The following is a 20,786-nucleotide window of genomic DNA, read 5'->3' as shown; positions in this document are numbered from 1 at the left end:
TTGCTTCATAGTAGGGTGGTTCTGTTTTTCATTTGTTGAGGAACCTCCATATTGTTTTCATAGAGGCTACACCAATTTACATTCCCACCAACAGAGCACAAGGGCTTTACTCTCTCCATATTTCTTACAACACTTATTTTCTGGATTTTTTATAATGGCCATCCTAAAAGGAATGAGGTGGTATCTTATTGTGGTTTTAATTTGCATTTCCCTGATATTAGTGACACTGAGCATCATTTTGTAGACTATGTCTTCTTATCCACGTAATAGATAGATGCCATGTTTATTTTACATTATTGAAAACAGGATAGGTTCTCTTGGTATATGTTCTTGGGAGATTCAAGCACAAAAAGCTATTTCACTCTATAATACTTGTTTCACATATTAATAATGATAAAATACTTAACACAACAAAACTGCATGTACTGCTTAGCAGAAAAACTCAAAAACTCCCCATTCATTCTCCTAGAATAATCTGCCTTTACTTAAGGGTTTTTGTACCCACTGTCAGAAGACTCAGTCTTCAGAATGTAAGCTCTCATCCCTCCTTAAAGGTATGAATAGTTGTCACAGGCATCTTTCCATTACTGCAAAAAGGAAAGGAGGGGAAACAAAAGAAATTCGCAGTATGGGAGAGGAGGTCATTCCATACTCAGACGTTGGTTTGTGCTAATGGGCTGTGCTTATTCAATCAACAGGACCACTTTAGCACATACAAACGCCACGTATTAGCCCTCCACTCAGGACAGGCTACATAATCTGCAGGCCTAGTGCAAGATGAAAATGCATAACCTGTTCAAAATTTATTAAGAGTTTCAAGACAGCAACTGCAGCACATTAAACCAAGTGCCAGGACCTTCTAACTGGAGGGTAGTCATGCCCACGAAACCAGGCCGGCCTCCATGGTAAAAAGAAAAGAGGATCTTTTTTGGGCACCTGTCATACATCAGAAAAATATCCACGACTAGCCCTGTGCTCCAAAAGCAGCACTAGAAGTGGTAGATAAGACCCTTCAAAACCAATGGGGAAAGAGGGCCCACAAATTGCACCTGTCGATATCAATTTTTTTTTCTAGAAAATTCCAAGGATCACTTAATTTCAACACCCAGCGGTTGGAGTTTTGCAGTCAGCCAGGGCCAGACCACAAGGCATCAGTGCTTCCTTGCTTGTCATAATTAATTTCTTGGCAGTCGTTGCCAGGGGAGAGAAAAGTTACTGAGAATGACATAGTCGTGCAGTCTCCCCAACTGACACGAACACACGCAGTTCAGAGGAGACTTGGGGAAACCCGAATCAAACCCGGCTTTACCACGCTCCGTGTAACTTACTAACCTTAAGCAGTGAGACAGCCACGAGAATGAGAAAGGAATTTAATAATGGGAAGTCATCTTTCCTAAGTACTTGCAATTAGCAGCGATCCTAAGAATTTCACAATATGAAAATGGACATTTTGAGAAACCTAGCTTTGCAGCACTCAGCACTTAAGTAACCAAGTTTCCTTAAGCTTGTGGTGATTTATGAAGTGAGCAGTTGGCCTCTTCATCTATTATTGTTGTCACCAGATTTATCTCCTTTAAAAAGTTTTTATTTATTTGAAAAAAAACATAACCAGCAATACAATCAGAACCTGAGTGATTTCTTCTTGATTCTGCAAATTACATTAATGACATAATAACTTTAATATAAAAACCAGGGCTGTCAGATGGACACATCATCCAATCGATGGAAACAAATCTTTTTCTCTTATGTTTAATGATTCTCCCAAGAAGTAAATCTAAGAAAACAGCACAGTCAATCAATGAGGAGGTCGCATATAATTGTCTCTCTCATCAGCAGAATTGAAAACAAAAGTTTCCTTTATTGTGTGAATTTCAACTAGTGGAAATCAATTCTTGCACACAGAAGGAGGGGAATGCATGGGGTGGACAGACATCAATGTCTGATTTTGATATTGTAAAGTCCCAGCAGAACAATTATTGCTTACCATGGCTTTTTGTGACTGTCCAAATACTCTGCAAGTCAAGGTTAACTTGCCTCTTTCAGGAAAACTCTGATTCTTTAAACTATGTCATGTACAATAGGGAGCTTGGAGAGTCTACAGTCCTGTCCTAACTTTGTCATGTGTCATGTTCTTGGAAAGACTGGAGACACCCTTCTCGATGAGGGCAGGCTGTGCAGTGAAGACATGATGTTTGCAGACTGAGAGCCATGTGTCTGGGTTGATCCCACCTGCAGAGCTGCGTGGAGCTTCTTTGAACCTGGAGCTGCCCAAGAAGAACATGACAGGGGACCACTAAGTTAGCTCTGACTGCTCCTTTTAGACGCAGCCCAGCCAGGTCAATCATCCTAAAGCACAGCCACCTGCATGCCCTTCTTCAAACACCCTAGAGCGCCTCGCATCGTCAGCTGTCCACTTCTCCACATCTGCACTGCCCTTTTCCTCGTCCCAGTCCCCAGGGGAGCATGGATTCAGGGTTGGGACCTCAACTTTGCATTTTCAGGGCTTTGATTTTATTAGCTCACCCAGGGTATATTCACACCAACCAAGCTCCTGAGGCTGAGTCATAGCCAGAATAAGTTTTCAAGAAAATGTAATCACTTGGTAAGTAGAATTTTTCCCTGGCTGCTCAGTATTTTCTTGAAAAAGAAACCCGAGGACTCTCAGTGGTCAAGGAGTAGAGCATGAGGACTTGGTTGATCTTCATGAACAGTGCAGTCGTGGGATGATAGCCAGCATCAGTCAGGACGTATTTGTTGCATGTCTACCAGCTGTCAAGTTCCAGGCCCTTGGGGTTCTTCAGTGAACAAAAATGACAAAAGAACAAATTCCTTATAGAGCTCATATTCTATGGGCAGAGACAGACACTAAAAACAGTACATGATGAAGTAAGTAAATGATAGCAGTAAAAAAAAGCAAATATATATAGCACTTACAATGTGGTTGATGCTGTTTTAAAGAGTTCATTTATTCCTCATAACATTCCACTTATCAGATCATATTATCATCCCAGGTTCACAGAGGAGGGCACTGGCTTGCCAAAGGTCACACGTCTGACAAGAGGTAGATCCCATCCATCCTCTATGACTTTTCTACTTCTTTGTACCTTATGGATACATATATACTTTACAACTTCGTACCTTCTGGATATATTTGTAGGATAAAATCCTAGAAGCAAAATTATGGGATCCAAAGGTACGTATATTTTAAAGTTTATTTACTATTTTCAGAGAGAGTGTGAACAGAGGAGTGGCAGACAGAGAGGGAGAGAAAGAGAGTCCTAAGCAGGCCCCACCCTGTCAGCATGGAGCCAGATTTGGAGATCAAACCCACAAACGCTTAATATCATGACCTAAGCCAAAACCAAGAGTCAGAGGCTCTACCGACTGTGCCACCCAGATGCCCTAAAGTATGTGTATTTTAAATCTTGATTGTTGGGGCGCCTGGGTGGCTCAGTCGGTTAAGCGTCCGACTTTGGCTCAGGTCACGATCTCGCGGTCCGTGAGTTCGAGCCCTGCGTCAGGCTCTGGGCTGATGGCTCAGAGCCTGGAGCCTGTTTCCAATTCTGTGTCTCCCTCTCTCTGACCCTCCCCTGTTCATGCTCTGTCTCTCTCTGTCTCAAAAATAAATAAACGTTAAAAAAAAAATTTTTTTTAAATAAATAAATAAATCTTGATTGATAATTTCAAATTGCTTTCCACAGAGGTTTTACCAATTTACAATTTATAATATGAGAGGGCTTTTCTCCACATGCCCTTAATGGCACTGCATACATCCAGAGTTTTTTTATCTTTATCAAGCTGATAGATGAGGAATGGCATCTCGTTTAGTATTTTAATTTCCAGCTCTTTAATTGTGAGTGTGACCGAACATTTCTTTCTTTGTTAATTGACCGTGTGCATCCGTGTGCGTGAGTGAACTGCCTGTTCTTGTCCTTTGCCCATTTTCTTTTGGGTTATTCATTTTTTTTTATTAACTCATATGAGCTCTTTGTACATTAATGAAATTAAACCTTTGTCATTTATGTTCCAGGTAGTTGACCCAGTTTTTTACTTATTTTTTTGTCTTTAAGATTTTTTTCTATGTGAACATTTAACATAGCTCTCATTTTTTCACTTTATACTTTCTGTTTTTACTGATTCACTTACTGAGAATCTCAAAGGCCTTTTCTCTATATCAGGGTGCATTGAACTAAAATGGGCTAAAATTTCAATTTATATTTCCAAAAGAATTTTATTCCAAATGAGTTACATATTTTGACTTTCAAAATAATACTATTTCAAAAATACGATTCATGATGTATCTATGGCCAAGTGGGACAGAGGACATTATGGATTGGTGGATTCACAACTGGTTAAAATATTTTATTCTGTTAATATTAATCGAGATCCATGCAACCTAAAAGAAGATGGTACCTAGTGGCATATAACTAGTCTCCGTATTTAGTTCCATCCTGTTCGATTTTTTGATTAAATACTTGAATTAGAATACAACGGGTATCCTTTCTAGATTTAGTAATGGCACAAAGTTGGATGGATGTTAATATGCTTGATGTCAGATACATATTCAAATTGACTTTGACAGCTTGGAACAATCAGCAAAACTAATAAGATGAAATTTAATAGGGACAAATGTAAAGTTCTGCAATGAGGTTTAAAAAAATGTTGGACCAATTATAAGATGAGAGACACCTGAGCCATTGGCAATTCAAATAAAATTGTTGAGGGGGTTTCATTTAATGAAACTTGCAATACTGGCCAATAGACAGAATTGCCAGAAGAGCTAATGAGATCTTGAATTGCATTAATAGAAATATTTCACCCAGAATAAAAACAGTAAGAGTCCCAGATGTATGTTTTGCTGGTATGCCTGAGCTGAGAGAACTGTTTTAGTTCTGAGTGTCATATTTTAAGAGATACGTTGACAAAATGCAGTTCCTCCAAGAATGGAAACCATGTCATTGGGATATTGAAGCCAGAAAAAAAAATATGTTACTGGAGAGTGGGTAATCACCTTTAGATATTTAAAGGACTATGATATGGAAGCATGATTTTACTTATCCTTTGTAATCACAGAAAGTGGGACTGAGTGCAGTCACAGAAAGGGAAACATCTACTCTGTTTAAGAAAGAATTCTCTACTATTTGGAGCTGTCCACAGATTGAATGATTGCCTGATGAGTGAGATTTAGGTCATCAAGAATATTCAAGTGAGGTCCAGGAGTGTCGTAAGAGAGGTCAAGCACTGGTTGAGATCGGATATAAAATCAGTCACAGGGCATTTGTTACATGTTAAACAGAACCAGGTTTGCAGCTTCAATGTTAGTCCTATAATAATGTCACCTTCAATTACCAGTATCCCATTAAGCATTGGCTGAATGGGAAAGAGAGGGACACGGTTGGTTTCAAGCTCTCTTATATAAGCTGCAGCCAAGGATATGAGTGCACCCTTGGAAGTATGTCTTGCACAAGAACATCCATCATGTCTGCTAAGGCAGGGGGAGAAAAGATGAAAAACCACTGGTCCAATGCTCTTTCAAAATTCCTTCCATTCTGGAGAACCTAAGATCTTGCACCTGGGAAAGGTGGGGTAGCTTCGGTCAGGAGAAAGTGATTGGAGACAGCTGGCAGAGGTTTAGGAAAGAAGTAGCTGCATCTGAGGTGAGGAGGGGTTTGGCCACAGGTAGGTTCTCCAGAGGGGGAGGTGGGAATTGGGTTAGTAAACGAACTAAGGAAGAGATCAAAAGGGGAGCTTGGTCACATGGCAAGAAGCAAGAAACTAACTTTTGAAAGTAGAGTTCAATGAAACCAAGACCCTCATGCTCTTGACCCAGCCTATTTCTGCCAATGTCATCCCCTATCCTACCCTGGTCACACCAGACAGCTGCAGTTCCTGAACACATGGCCCTCTCATTACACCTGCTGTCCCCTCTGCCTGGAACGTTCTCCCCCACTTTATCCATGGCGCTCTATCAGTCCTTCCTCCAGACCTGGCTCACACATCTGTGTGAAGTCTTCCCAGGCCTCTCCATGCAGAGATAGGCACCTCCTTCTCTGTGTTCTAAAAGCTCCTTCCACATAAGGATTATATTAGTAATTATTAGTATTAATTAGTCTTAATGTCTGACTGCTGCACTAGACCATGAGCCCCTCAGAGCTAGAAACAATGTTCCACTGATTTTTCAAATCGTGCCAGGTACATATTTGTGGCTCAATAGGTATATGATGAATGAATAAGCGAAGGAGTGAAGGAGTCAAAGACCGGCAGCACCGCTGAGGTCATGCTGTGGACACAGATGTCCTGTCCCTTCAGCCACGAAGGGGGGTGAGCCCTCATGTGATGGCTAAGTAGCCCCAGCTGTGGAGATTGAAATAGTTCCGGGATAGAGACCAAAGCATGCCATTATACATGATTCCCCAATTTTCCTGAAATCTTCTAGAGACCCTCGTACAGTGTTTCGCCTAAATATAACGGTCCGCACGGTATGTATAGGTATTGTGCAAATGATAAACAAACGTATGAATAAATGGATGAAGACCCACTTCCTCAAGTGCGAACTGTTTTTGCTGAGTCTGAATGTCTACCCCTCCCTGCTTCCAAGACTTACTTCACTTCCTTCTGAGGCATCCCCTGTCCTCTGCTCATTCTGGTCAGCGAGGTGCCTGACTCAGATGAACGACCACCTCACGCCAGTTTTGGCTGGTCACCAGTGAGGGATGACCTCACTCATCTGTTCATGTGCTCCCTGCTCTGTGACTCAGTGTTCCACTACTCACATTGCCGTTGCCTTTCCCAACCAATAAGCCGCTCTCAGGAAAAGGCACTCCTCACATCTGCCCTGCTCGAGCCTCAGGTCCTACCCCTGGAAGTCCATTTCTGTCTCCAGGCATCGCTTGTAAGGACCCCTCTCTCCCTTCCCTATTTAAGTATTTTTTTAATCCTTCCAACACAGGCCTATCTAAATGAGGCCAATGCTTACTTAGCACCTGTCATATGTCATCCCCTGCGCAAAGGCCTGAAGACACAGGGATGAGTGGCATACAGTTGCGTTCCTGGTATTCTGCCTCCCCCTGGCTGCCCTGGCCCCAGACCTGGGCTCGCCATCACCCTGCCTCCCTAGGACTGAATTATCCTGGGTTTCTTTAGAATGTTACTTTCTCCCAGGAGACTTCGAATCCGTCTTCTTGGAAACCTACCACAGCATCTAGCCCCATGCTAGATTCGTAGTAGGCACAATAAGTATTTGTCACCTGAGCCAGAGGGCGTGGGTTTTCATGGGTTGACATGAAACCCATGTCATCTTAGGAAAAAACCTCCAGATCTCTTGATTTTCTTGGACTGGACACGGGATGGGGAATTTTACTCTTTCCCCTTTAGTTTTCTCATTAGAGAAAATAACTACGTTTTCAGAATGTAAAACAGGAATTAAAATCATCTCATTTGGGTTATATTTTTCAGTGTAATGATACAGTTTGCACTCTCTTTGCCAGAAAACTTGGATTCTGTGACATTTTTAAGCTATGGCTCCTGGTTTCTTTTTCCTTCTTTGTGCCTGGGTTCGGTTTTACATAGGGTTGATTTTTATGTCAGAGAGTGGAAAGACATGAGGAAAACAAGCCGGACCCACAATTCAGAAACACGTTCTCTATACCGAAAGACATGTACCATCAGCTAACGGTAAAGTCTTTCCCTTTCTATGCACCTGACTCTTTTTGTCGGAAAAGCACTTCTCTTCTCAAAGGAAAAAAAATAATAAACTAAAATGTAAGCCACCATTAGGAGTATAAAAAAGATTGTAGATAGCTGGAAAACGGATTACGCAGCGCAACAGGATGAAATAAACCACGGCACCAAAAGCCAGGGCTGCTGAGGATCAATTACCACCGAGCCCGGTAATGATCTTCTTACATCAAAAGCCCTTTCAAGACATAGCAACATACCTGCCCTGCAAAGACTCTTGAACCAGAGGATAATGTAATCATCAATACTATATCCTTTCTCTTTTGTGAGCACTTTAGAAAAAGTCTGGTGGAGTAGTGACTCTGGTATTAAGTGTCATTTTAAACAATACCTTGAAACCATAATGCAATCTTACTCCTGAAACGCGAAGTGTTTGCTGCCACGGTGGGTACACCTGTCGCGTCTGGTTGCTAATAGAATAAATCTGTGATTTCCTTTCCACTTGCTTTCTCACTTCTTGGCCGGCTGAGTAAGTTGCAAATCAGTTGAACTTACCCCTCGTTTCTGTTTTGTTTCAGGATCTGGTATTTGTTTGTGCTTTATCTTCCCCTACCTCTTAATAAAAAGAGTAAACCAGTCTGCCTGTGAGCGTATTGACTGCGCTAAGAATGCGGGATTGTGTTGCAAAGGAGCTCAGGCCTGCAATGTTATCACTCAGCAGGACTGGGTCCCATCAGAAGGCACATGGCGTGCCATGACGTAGCTGGTCTTGGAGCACAAAAGCAGACTTTTCTCTGTGAATTAGACAAACCCCACAAAAGGCCACAATAGCTAGCATAAACACCATTTAATACCATTCACAGGCTAGTGAAGAGATGGGCGTTGACTAAGAATTGCCACAAAGCCAGGACATTGTGGTCAGATGAAAGGGGGCCTAGTGAACAGGAAGCATCATTGGAGCAGGCTGACAGTCACCATATAACGGCGGGATTGTGGGGCTGGCACTTACCCCAAGGGTCTTTGCAGTCAGAAAAATAAAGAGAAATTAAAGCATAAGGAATCCTCTTTGTGGGCACTTAAAGCCCATGAAGCAACACAAGAAGCTATACAATTGTCTTTTCAAGACTCGTCTGTGCTTTAGATAATTATGAAAAGGAAACATTTGGGGTGTGCTTACTTATAGGATTCTATATCACCCATTGGGAAAACTCATCTGTAAAAACAGATGAAATTTTCACAGCGATATGAATAGCTGTATAAGCTCTCGCCTCATTTTAAAACAGGAAGAACTAACTGCACCTGGATTAGTGGAGCTCTTCGCCATTTCTGGAAGCTTCTTTTTGGTACATGAGGTGTCCAGGGCAGGGCACCCTCATTTTTCACCAGGTACATGAAGAAAAATTAATTTAAATAATTTATTAAATGAATAAGCCCTTGGAAATAGAATACCTACCTTTAAAACATTTATGTCTCTGTTTAAAGGAAGTTAACTTATATGGACATTTTAAAGTAGGAATTTAAAGTACTTTAATTCTGAAGCAAATCTGTAATGATAATCATCCTTACGTGCATACTGAGTTTGTTTGTTTGTTTGTTTGTTTTAACATAATAGGTATACCAAATAGAGTGAGGAAGATTGGTGCTGAAAATATAGAAAGATTTTAGAAGGGACCCTAGAATGTTCTGGAATGTCATTTCACTGAACAAGAAATGAGAGCCAGGGAGTTTAGTGACCAGCATAGTCATATAAGTAGTAACAGCAGCTCTGGTTAGATTTCAGTTCTCCTGATTCCCTGTTCTATGATTTTGAATAGAGAAAAAAAATTTCTGAGTGTAGAAATAATTTTCCTGCACTATGTCTCTCAAAAATAAATAAACATTAAAAAAAATTAAGAAAAAAAAAAAAAAAGGGAGCGCCTGGGTGGCTCAGTCGGTTAAGTGTCTGACTTCAGCTCAGGTCATGATTTCACCGCTTGTGAGTTCGAGCCCCGTGTCAGGCTCTGTGCTGACAGCTCAGAGCCTGGAGCCTGCTTCAGATTCTGTGTCTCCCTCTCTCTCTGCCCCTCACCCACTAGCACTCTTGTCTCTCAAAAATAAATAAACAGTAAAAATATTTTTTCAATTAAAATTAAAAAAAAATTTAGGGGCGCCTGGGTGGCGCAGTCGGTTAAGCGTCCGACTTCAGCCAGGTCACGATCTCGCGGTCCGTGAGTTCGAGCCCCGCGTCAGGCTCTGGGCTGATGGCTCGGAGCCTGGAGCCTGTTTCCGATTCTGTGTCTCCCTCTCTCTCTGCCCCTCCCCCGTTCATGCTCTGTCTCTCTCTGTCCCAAAAATAAAATAAAAAATGTTGAAAAAAAAAAAATTTAAAAAAATAAAATTAAAAAAAAATTTAATAAAAATAAAACCAAAAAATTTAAAAAAAGAAATAATAATTTTCCGTGTAAAATAAACTTTTCGGTTCTTCATTTAGCTGTTTAATCTTGAACAGTTGCCTACCCTCTCTGCACCTCACTTTTACTATCCGTACACTGGGGTTAGCCTGCCTTATAGGGTTGTGGAGAGGGATTAAATGAGTTAGTGTATGTAAAGTGTTCAGCACAGTACCTGACCTCGAGTCATGCGATATAAACAGGTGCTATTCTAATGTTTATAAAACAACAGAGAGGGCTTTGAAGACCACAGCCTCATTGAACCCTGGGGCCATCGGGGAACATCTGGATCGCCTCCAATGGCAGGTGAGGAGTCTGCAGACCAAAGAGGCTGGATTGGCCCAAGGCAGACTGACAGGACCAGTTCCCAGGTCTAAGTGCAAACCACCGCTCTTTGTCTAACACCACTGTCCTGTCTCCTAAGACCTTATGAAATACTCTGAGAACAGTGAATCCACCCAGTGTCATCAAGCAAGAAGAATAAGGCTGTTGGTAGAAGCTGACTGTGTACATTAAATTCTCTTTTCTTTGGAGCAATGTTTCTCAAATTTTAGTGTGAATTTAAAAAAAAAAAAAAAGAGTGGAGGGGCACCTGGGTGGCTCAGTCAGTTAAGTGTTCGATTCTGGCTCAGGTCATGATCTCACAGTTTGTGAGTTCGAGCCCCGCGTCTGGCTCTGTGCTGACAGCTCAGAGCTTGGAACCTGCTTCAGATTCTGAATCTCCCTCTCCCTCTGACCCTCCCCAGCTCGTGTTCTGTCTCTCTCTCTCTCTCTCTCTCTCAAAAATAAATAAACATTAAAAAGTAATTTAAAAAAAAAAGAGTGAAGAGGTCTTTCCCAACAAATTCTAATCCCATAGGTCTCATGTGTGCCTGGGAACCTGTATTTTTTAAAAAAGCACGCTGTCCTCCTCAGGTGATTCTCAGGCAGGTTGTCCAAAGACCACACTTTGAGAAAAATTATCTTAAAACATCAACTGCTTCTTTCTTCTCCACCTCCACCTTTCGGTGGGTCTCCATTTAGTTTTCTTATTTGTACTCCGGTTTTACTGTTGCCCATTAAGTTGGTCTGTTAGCACTGATGTCAGTGAAAAGGATTCTTTTATTACCAGTAAAAAGTAACTAGCAAAAGCTAGTTCTGTGGGAGCTGACCCAGTTAGCTGTCTCAAAGCCCCAAATTCTGACTCTGTCTCTAGCCAGTCCTGTTGCCAACCGTTAAGTACAATAGATGTGTGACCAAAGTGTGCCACAAATCATTGCCGGTAACTTAACACAAACCAAAAAGCTCCGTGAAATACATGCTGTACTCAATGGTGGGTTTCTCAACATCCGACATGCGTTTATTCATCTCCTGATCATCTTTGTCCAGAACTAGGGTTTTGGAAAAGGGAGATTTACCTAAACAAGCCCCTCCTCCCCCTCCCCCCCTCCCCCCCCCCCCCCCCCCCCCGTTCAGGCAGGCTGTGATCTCCTAGGGAAAGGAAAACATATACACACTTGACTTTGAGTAAAAGGCACCTTGTATCACCCAGCCTGTTCTGCATCTAGTTCAGCTGCTGGTTTCTATTTTCTTCCTCTCCAGAAGTTGCTTAAAGTCACACAGGGATCAGATAATGAGAGAAAAGCCAGAGCAAGGAAGATAAAGCAGGAAGAGGCCATCTGCTGGCAGTTTTCTCCCCATCCATTTCTTCACCTTCCCTATTTCTGTTCGCCTGACTCCTCTCTGCATCCTGAAAACCCTGTGTACAAACATCTTTACATATCACTGTAGCCCCATCCGAAAAGGTACACTGAACAAGTGTTCTGTGTGGGGCAGTGTGCCCGGCCCCATTAACGGAAAAGGAATGACATGGGGCCTCTGCTGTCAAGCAGGTGGAGAATATAGTTTACAGGACCATTTGTTAATGTTTTCTCTCCACCCCAAACTGGATAAGGTCTTTACAAATAACGACGTCATGTAATCTGAACCATAAGCCTAATAATAGCATGATTACCCATTTAGAAGAAACCAGGGCTCGGGGAGGTCAGATAACTTCCCAGCCTCCCACACAGGGCAGTGCAAGACAAGAGACAGAAGCCCGGCCTGAGTCTAAAGTTCTCAGTCTTCACTTCTCTGCAAGCATGAATCCAAACTTTCGGAGCATTTGCTATAAGCCAGGCCCAGGGCTTGAGGAGATTATGCTAATCCGGTGTCACGAGTTCTGCAGTGGGACATGTTAACCTCTAGCTAAGCAGTGGTTCTGAACCAGGGGAGGTTCTGAGACCCACACCCAGCAGGGATATTTGTCAATGTTTGGAGACATTTTTGTTGGGAGCAGAGGATGCTTGGGCAGGGAGAGGGACCATGAGCCTGAAGAGGTGACAGCCAGCCTGTGTGCCAGTCGCGGAGGACGCCTTCATCCCATGGAGAGAGTGGAACAGCCTGGGATCAGAGTGGGCAGGGGACTGGCGGTAGAGAGACGATTCCAATGAGGGCATCCAGACAGCAGGATCTGTCTGTAGATACAGACAGAAAAAGATGCACAAGGCTTCACAGAAGAGGAGTCAACCCGCTTCGGCCAGTTAGTGGGGTAAAGAAGAGGGAGGGGTCCAGGCCCGGGTTTAGAATCAGGGGGACTATGAGGTGTTGAAGTGAGAGAGGAGAAATTCTCAAGGCAGGTAGGCTGGTTGCTCAGGATGAGCCTTTTCCCTTACTCTCTTCCCTTGGAAACCTTATGACTCCACTTATTCTTTCTTAAACTGGCCAAAATGCAACGGAGTAGGCTGAGCACTGAGCACTGTCTGCCATCAGGGTGGCCCTGGGCGTGGTGTTTATGGCCCCTGAGCCCGTCAGCCCTCATGTTAGATGAGCTAATGCACATTAAATGACTCTGAGAGCTAGCATGGCTGTACCCCGAAGGGCATTCGGGTTTTGGTGAGGATGGCGAGAAATTGGAATGCTTATACATTGCTCATGAAAATGTAAGATAGTACACAACCACTTTGGAAAGCAGTTTGACAATCTCATTAAAAGTTACACATAAATTTGTCATATGACCTAACAATTCCACCTTCAGGTATCTTCCCGACAGAAGTGAAAACATGTGTCCCTACAAAGACTTGTGTAGGAATGCTTATAGCAACATGATTCATAGTAGCCAAAAAGTGGAAACGACATAAATATCGGTGGTGAATGTGACACAGTCTTGCAATGAAGTATCATTCAGCAATAAAAAGGAAAGAGTACTAATACATGCTACCACACTGATGAACGTCAAAAACATTATACTAAGTAAAAGAAACCAAACGTGAAAGACTGCATGCGTATTGGTTACCATTGTATGAAATTTCCCCAAAAGGAAAATCCATCAAGAAAATATAGATCAGTGGTTGCCTGGGACTTGGGGGAGTAGGCATGGGAGCAGGAGCAAACACCCAAGGTTATCTTCATGGAGTGATGGAAATATTCTACAAGTGGTTTGTAGTGATGTTTGCACAACCCTGCTTTACCCAAAATCATTGACTGTATACTTACGATGGGTGGATTTTATAATATGAAAAATTTATCTGTTTTGAAAAATGACTAGTGATGATTTTCTCTTTGGATAATGCTCACACTAGATGCATCACTGTTAATAATAATCACTCATTATCTAAAAGAGATAAGATGCCCCCAGAAATTGGACATAAGCCTACTCTTTGAGAGTGAACACAGAAGAGGCAGGAGACAATGGTCTTGTCCAAGGAGGCTGAGAGACAATCGAGTGTGACCCAGGGGCACGAATGCAGCCCTACCTCTGAACCTCTAGCCTCATTACTTCTGGTTTATACATCAGTCTGTCATGAGTTTGGTTGGCACGACTAAATTTCACTCTACTTGTCCGACTCTGGGTCCCCTGGCCCGATTCATCTGGTTTGCCTCAAGTATTTCTTCAAGGCTATACAAAGGTCAAGTTCAGCTCAGTTCTTGCTTAAGACATTACAATCCCTCAATAATTGGCAAAAACTTGTCCAGCTCGATTAGACTTTAAAAGCACACCAGTAAGCCCAGAATTTCAAAATGTTCAAAGTTATGGATAAGACAAATCATGGAATTGACTATTACTTTCTCTATGTTTGTTCTCATTGCAATGTGAGAGCCCACTAAAACTCTAAATCAAAAACAGCTCTACCTTAGAAACTTTGAAATCGACTAATTTAATATAATTATATTCACATAACATAAGGGATTTATTTTAAATACAATCGGAAACCAGGGGCGCCTGGGTAGCTCAGTCACTTAAACGTCCAACTTCAGCTCAGGTCATGATCTCACAGCTGGTGAGTTCGAGCCCCACGTCAGGCTCTGTGCTGATAGCTCAGAGCCTGGAGTCAGCTTGGGATTCTGTGTCTCCCTCTCTCCCTCTCTCTCTGTCTCTCTTTCTCTCTCTCTCTCTCTGCTTCTCCCCTGCTCACTTTCTGTCTCTCTAAAATGATAAATGTTAAAAAAAAATTAAAAAGTAAATAAATACAATCAGAAACCAAATACATGCACAAATTAAGGCAATATTCGTGGTTTGTAGCAAATTAAGGATTAACAAAATATTCCAGGCAACATGTTAAAGAACGCACGATTTAAGTCATTACTTGGCTTGTCCTTAGTATTTAAGTCATAATTGGGTGCAAAGTCTTGACTTAGCTTGCCCTCTTCATCGGCGCACATTAGACATACAGGTTTTCATTTGTGGATCAAGTTACCCCAACTTTGACTACAAATCATTAGAGCATGACAACAGTTAACACTGACCGTCCAGTTGGTACAACTGGCACTTTCCCCATTATCCGAGTCTTGTAACAGACAGTGGCCCTGAAAAAGAGGATGTCTGCTCTTCCCTGGCCTGTGCTGAGGAAGGAAGTTGTGAGCAGAGTAGGCAAGGCAGAAGAGCCAGGCACCCGCTCCTTTGGGGACTTTATCGTGACAGTGGCCTCCAGATGGGTCGAGCTGGCAGCTTTCTGGCAGCCTGTGTGAACTGCATGATCTCATGCCTTTCTGAGCCCGGGACAGAACTGAGAGGCTTTATTTGCACTGCACCTGCCCTGTAAGCAACAGCATTGATTTCTGCTCCCAGAAACTCTCAATAAGTGTAACTATTTCACTGGGATGCTGTCCTGTTTATCACCCGGAAAGAAGACTCCGGGTTCTCATGCCTCTGTGATGGAACTTTCATCTTTATTTTCCAGTGGGTTTATTTTTCGTAAGATACTTCAGAGACCAGAAACCCACACACAGCCTTTAGTTCTGGATCTGTGAGAAATGACACAACATCATATTTCATTATTTCTTAAAAAGATAACGCATGATTTGTCTGCTTCTCCCACTGACTCATAGTAAATTTCTCATAACCGAAGGAATCAAGTCAAAGGAAAAGCATTAAAATGACACTTTCTCCTCTGTTCTTTAATGGAAATTTTCTTCTCTTTTTCCTTTCGAGGTTTTAGTTGATTAGCCATAGCAGATGGTCGTAATAACCCATAAAAACAGAGAAACCAAAGGGACTTTGTAAGATCAGCTTCCCCTTGACTTAGTTAAGTTCAGATCTTCCCAGAGGGATAATTTTTTATTCCCTCTGTAAGATCTCTAAGGAAAGAGACTTCCCAAACTCACATCATATAATGCTTCATGACTGATGCTCCCAACTATCCCTGTGCCCCACTGAAGTTGGATTTCTTCTTGTAGTTCTAGAGTTGGATCTCCCTTCATCCTCTGTGTCCTGTGTAACCTTCACACTTTGGAGCACCGTCAATGTGTCTCTTTGTGGCAGAGGGATTCCAAAGCCTTCAGAATAATTGTTCTCTGATTATTATAAAATCACAGTACTTAAGAATTGAAAGGCACGTCATAGACTATCATGTGACTTCCCTGTTATGCAGGAATCCCTCTACATCTTTCCAACAGCTCCAACCCCTACTTAAATGGCTCCTGAGATGGGGAATTCATTTCATCAGAGGTCAGCGGTCTGCCATAGGGCAGCCTGTATTGCCAATAGATCAACCCATTAAAATGTCCAGTGAGCAAAATTTGCCTCCCAGTAACTTCCACTAGGTTCTAAATAGTCTTTCTGGAAAGAGAACACACAGGAGCCTCTTTCTCATAGACTTTCAGATAGTTGACCATACTGATGCTATCATCCTTCTCCCGTAACACCAACCTTATAGAAACAAACATTCTGATGATACGAGCTGCATCACTGTGCTTCAGATCATAGGACTGGATTACACTTTGGTCTTAACGCTGGGGTCCTCGTTTGCATTTACATTGCAATAAAACTACATTAACACCAGAAATCACAGTTAACACACCATATATGTAACATAAGTACATTAATGGTAAAGAAAATGTTAAATAAAGGGGAAAAAATCTCCACTTGAAAGTAGCAACTCTATAATGTTTCATGTTAGTCATCTTCAAAATGGCATATGCCAAAAATAATCCTTTGGGGTGACAGGAAGAGAAATATAACTGATATTTCTTAACCTAAAACAAAAGAAAGAAACTAAGCCCTAGCGATATTGATTGCCTGAAGCAGTACATATGTATACTTTATAAATAAACATGCATAGTTGGGGGTACCCACTCAGATTTCCTTAATTACTGGGATGTGCTTTCAACAGTATCTGGGGACCTGTGGTTGAAACTATATTCATTACCTATTAATTCATTAATGTAAGCTATAAATTTCTATAAGGAGAGTAGAATATTAGTATCCTAAAACATAGGAGAGAGATTTTACAACGTAATCCATGGTCACAGCAACCAAAAAATAAATCAAAACTGTATTTTAATGTGTTTTAAATTGCATCAGCTGTTCTAATACCTAAATCAAAGAGGTACACTTTGTCTAAAGCTCTCCAAAACAAGGCAAATGGAAACAAAATCTCCTTACAAAACCAGAAATTACCAAAGGTGTATTCTAATACCCACTTAATCTACTTATAAGTCATAGATTTAACTTTTCTATTTTAATGTCGTGGCTATTGTAAAAGTTACCTGAGTCAAGATAATATACGTTTTTTCTTAGCGATTGTTGGTGATGATTACCCTGGGACCACTTTTATCTTGGAGCAGTGGCAGATAAAGCAGATATAGACTGTGTTTTGTCCAGGTACACAGCTCATCAATCAGGACAGTACAAATCTATGCTATGGGATAATCTTGAATAAAAGGTTAATGTTTTATACCTTTCTCTATCTTTAACATGAAGATAGTGGCATGAAGTTATGAAGAAACATCTAGCTTAAGAGAAGAAAGCAACAACAAAAAAAAATAAGAATTTAGGAAATAAAGGAAGTGAACCTAAGAAGTCTGAGATAGTTACCTTATAGAGACAGGATCCAGGCACAGTTATTTGAAAAATATTTCTGCTCTCAATCTGCCAGTGATATTTACACACCGCAGTGGCAGTAATATCGTAGCAAATCATCCTCAAAATGGGGCAGTTCACTGTAATATGAAGGAAAAAGAAACACTTGAGAAGTACATTATTTATGCAGTGAATTTGCAGCACTTTCTAAACAACAGCAGGTGAGCACGTGCACACACACACACACACACACGGTGACACAAAACACCCAAAGCACTGACTACCTATGTGTCCGTTTTTCTACGATTTTTACAAGACAAGCTGTTGTTATTAAAGCTGATGAGTCATAGGTGCCCCTATTTAGGATGTACTTTAATAAATGGTCAGGAACTTCGTTTTCGGAAGGAGCCATGAGCTGGATTGCTTCTCTCTGCATTTCAGTGGTGATGCAAAGCAGGGCAGCACGGCCACAGACACAGCGGAGTCCCGAGACGTTAACATGCATCCTCCGTAATCAGGAGTATTAGTCAGCTTTGCCGTCTTCCTTTCCACCCATTCCCCTCAAAGTCTGACCAACAAACACTGCCCAGCGCCAGGGCCCCTGTCGCCCGGAAATTCTCTGACGAAGCTGCCTGATTTGAATCCTAACTAGAAAACCAAAAGACTAGAGCTCAGACTCCAGGGGAAGATGAATAACATATATGGCCTTCTCCCCTGGAAAAAAAAAAATCTAATTATATGTGTATAGATTTTTTTAAAGGTTGGCACTGAAGACTCAGAAATGTATGAAAATCATATTTACCCTCAATAGGAAAACTGCAAAGGAAGTGGTACTCTGAGACAAAGGGCCAGCTCTGAAACTCGGGAGGTGGCAACAGAATGCAGGCACGTGAGGAAAGTGTGTCCATAAAGCATCCTTCTCCTCTGTCGTGTGGGGAGGAGGGTTCAGAAGCTAGGAACCATCACCCTTTCCCTGGTCTCTTCTGAGCATCTTCTCAGTAAGTAGGTGCTCCTTTTCTCACCTTGAATGTAATAGAAAATCTTCCAGAGCATGAGGGTTTTTTGTTGGTAGTGGTGGTTATGGATTTGCTATACATCTATACTAAAGAATTCAACAGTTGCTACCACATTGTCGTTACTAAGATTAAATAAACTGATATAGGAAGGCAATACAGCATCGTACTAAGAACATGAACCTTGGACCCTGAAACGCCTGGCTTTGCATCCTCTGTCCATTAGCACGTGCTGCACGGCCTGGGCAAACTATTTAAATCCCCTCAGCCTCAAGACCTCACCCATACAATGGGAGAAGAATACCTCTTACTCAAATTCGGTCTAAAGGAAGGTCTGGATTAGATGTGCAAATGTGTGTGTACATCACATAGGTTGTCAGTAAACAGTCGTTATTAGTGTTGTCATAAATTCACAGCTATTGTTGAATATTCAGGTTAAGCTGATAAGGGAAATATCTTCTATTCGAACTAGAATTTATTTCTAGTTCTCTACTCTGGACAGATGTATTATAGTGGTTCTATCAGAACCCCAAACCAGTTGCGTGCTTCTGCTTATAAATATTTACCATGTTGTAATGTGGGGGAGAATTTAAAAGGAAAAGTAGTCTCCTGGATAAAATCAAGGATGGCACTTATAATCACATCTTGCTTTTAGCATCTCCTCTGGTCCCATATGCGTCCATTACCCTGATTTTCAAAATGTGGTACAAAATGAACTGGTGGTCACAAATATGTTATGGTTTTTTCTGTTCTCATGCAAACTGTAAGTGTATTGGATACATGTATAATTTTTTGATACATGCATAAGTTTTAAAATTATGACCAGAGAAATAGTTATTGACCCAGATCAAACCTCTGATATTTTGCAAATATAGGTCCCAGAAAAGCAGTCCGCAAACTGAAATATTAGAGGCATAATAGTATCCAGAAGACATTTTGCCCCAAACTTTAAAAACAAGACAGGGCCACCGCCACATCTTAGGATATCATTAATATAGATTTCACAGCTTAGAAACGTTGGCCCTCACATCTACTAAGGCAGGCAGAAAAGGTTCATTAAAAACAAAAAGGATTCCTGAAGATGTACAACCGATATTGCATGAGGCTGAAGTCAGCTTCTTGATACCTGTATTTTGAGAACTGCTTTTACTGCGTGACAAATGACATCAAAACAGAGCAGCTTAAAATAACAAATATATATGATCTCGCAGCTTCTGTGGGCAGAAATCTGGGAGCAGCTCGCTGGGAAGGAGTGTTGTAGTCAAGCTGTTGAGCAGGGCTGCTGTTTTATCTGAAGGCTTGACTGGGAAAATGTCTACTTCCAAACCCACTCATGGGGGCCACCAATAGGTGGGCCCCAGGTCCTCACCAGCTGTTAGCAGGGATTTCAGTTTTCTGCCTTATCATGGGCCTCTCCACTGTTTGCCTGAATGTCTTCATCCCATGGCAACTGGCTTCCACTAGGGCAAGGGACGAGAGAGAGAGAGAGAATAAGAGCCCAGGTCTGAAGCCATAGTCTTTTATAACTGAGTTTGGGAAGTGGCATATCATTGCTTCTCTGTATTCTGTTGATCACACAGACAATTCTGTACAGTGTGGGACAGTGGGAGAGGCTGACACAAAGACATGAAGACCAGCGGGGAGGGATTACTGCAGGCCATGTTGGAGGCCGGCCACCACAAAACTTACAGCCGGTAACAGTAGAACGGGCTTCTGTCTGCCTTTAAGCTGTGAGTTTTCTCTGGCTGAAAGAAGACAGGCCTCATGGCTGTGGGAGGGTCTTGGTTAGAGCAAAATCAAAAGAAATGCTTTATTCACAGGCACTTAAACGTGAGGCCATTCCTGAAGGTGTATGTTGTAGTTGTGTTTCTATAGAGAAAACCTGTTTTTCCTGTGGCTTTCCTGCAGGGATGGAAGAAATCATGACAAATCATGATTTGTCATGATTTCTTCCCAAAGAAAGCTTTTCTTTTATTCCAAGTCTTCTCTACACGGAATGAGGCGGGAGAGGTGATTTAGACAATTCCACTTTCACCTGTAGTTACTGCGGCCTCCAAACAGGTTCAGTTTGTGAACAAATCTAGTCAGGGGCTAAATTTTTTTTTACGAGAAGTAGCTTGAACTCGTAGAATTCTAAAGCTGCAAGCTACCTAGAACCACGTTTTCTGCTACACAGATGACCTAAAGGGGCCCTGGTTACTAAGCGCCTTCCCCAGAGGACCGTGAGGCGGAGGCAGAATTCAGACTTAAACTCTCTACGGGATGATCTTTTTTTTTTTTTTAATTTTTTTTTTAACGTTTATTTATTTTTGAGACAGAGAGAGACAGAACATGAATGGGGGGAGGGGC

At 41.8% G+C, this 20,786-nt stretch overlaps 1 long non-coding RNA gene across 3 annotated transcripts; it reads right to left on the bottom strand.

The window, feature by feature from the left end:
- Positions 1-1,569: 1,569 nt before the first annotated feature.
- On the bottom strand, positions 1,570-20,676 carry LOC131483578 (uncharacterized). Of its 3 annotated transcripts, XR_009247782.1 has the most exons (4): positions 19,807-20,676; positions 17,440-17,564; positions 2,524-2,865; positions 1,570-2,264 (listed from the first exon to the last, which is right to left on the bottom strand). It is a non-coding gene; the product is annotated as an uncharacterized LOC131483578 (long non-coding RNA). The 3 variants fall into 3 exon arrangements; XR_009247778.1 differs by having other exon boundaries at positions 1,570-2,865; XR_009247779.1 differs by lacking the exon at positions 19,807-20,676 and adding an exon at positions 18,227-18,545 and having other exon boundaries at positions 1,570-2,865.
- Positions 20,677-20,786: the final 110 nt, after the last annotated feature.

Source organism: Neofelis nebulosa, chromosome 1, assembly GCF_028018385.1.
Source record: "Neofelis nebulosa isolate mNeoNeb1 chromosome 1, mNeoNeb1.pri, whole genome shotgun sequence".
NCBI lineage: Eukaryota > Metazoa > Chordata > Mammalia > Carnivora > Felidae > Neofelis > Neofelis nebulosa.
This window is presented reverse-complemented; position numbering and strand designations above follow the sequence as displayed.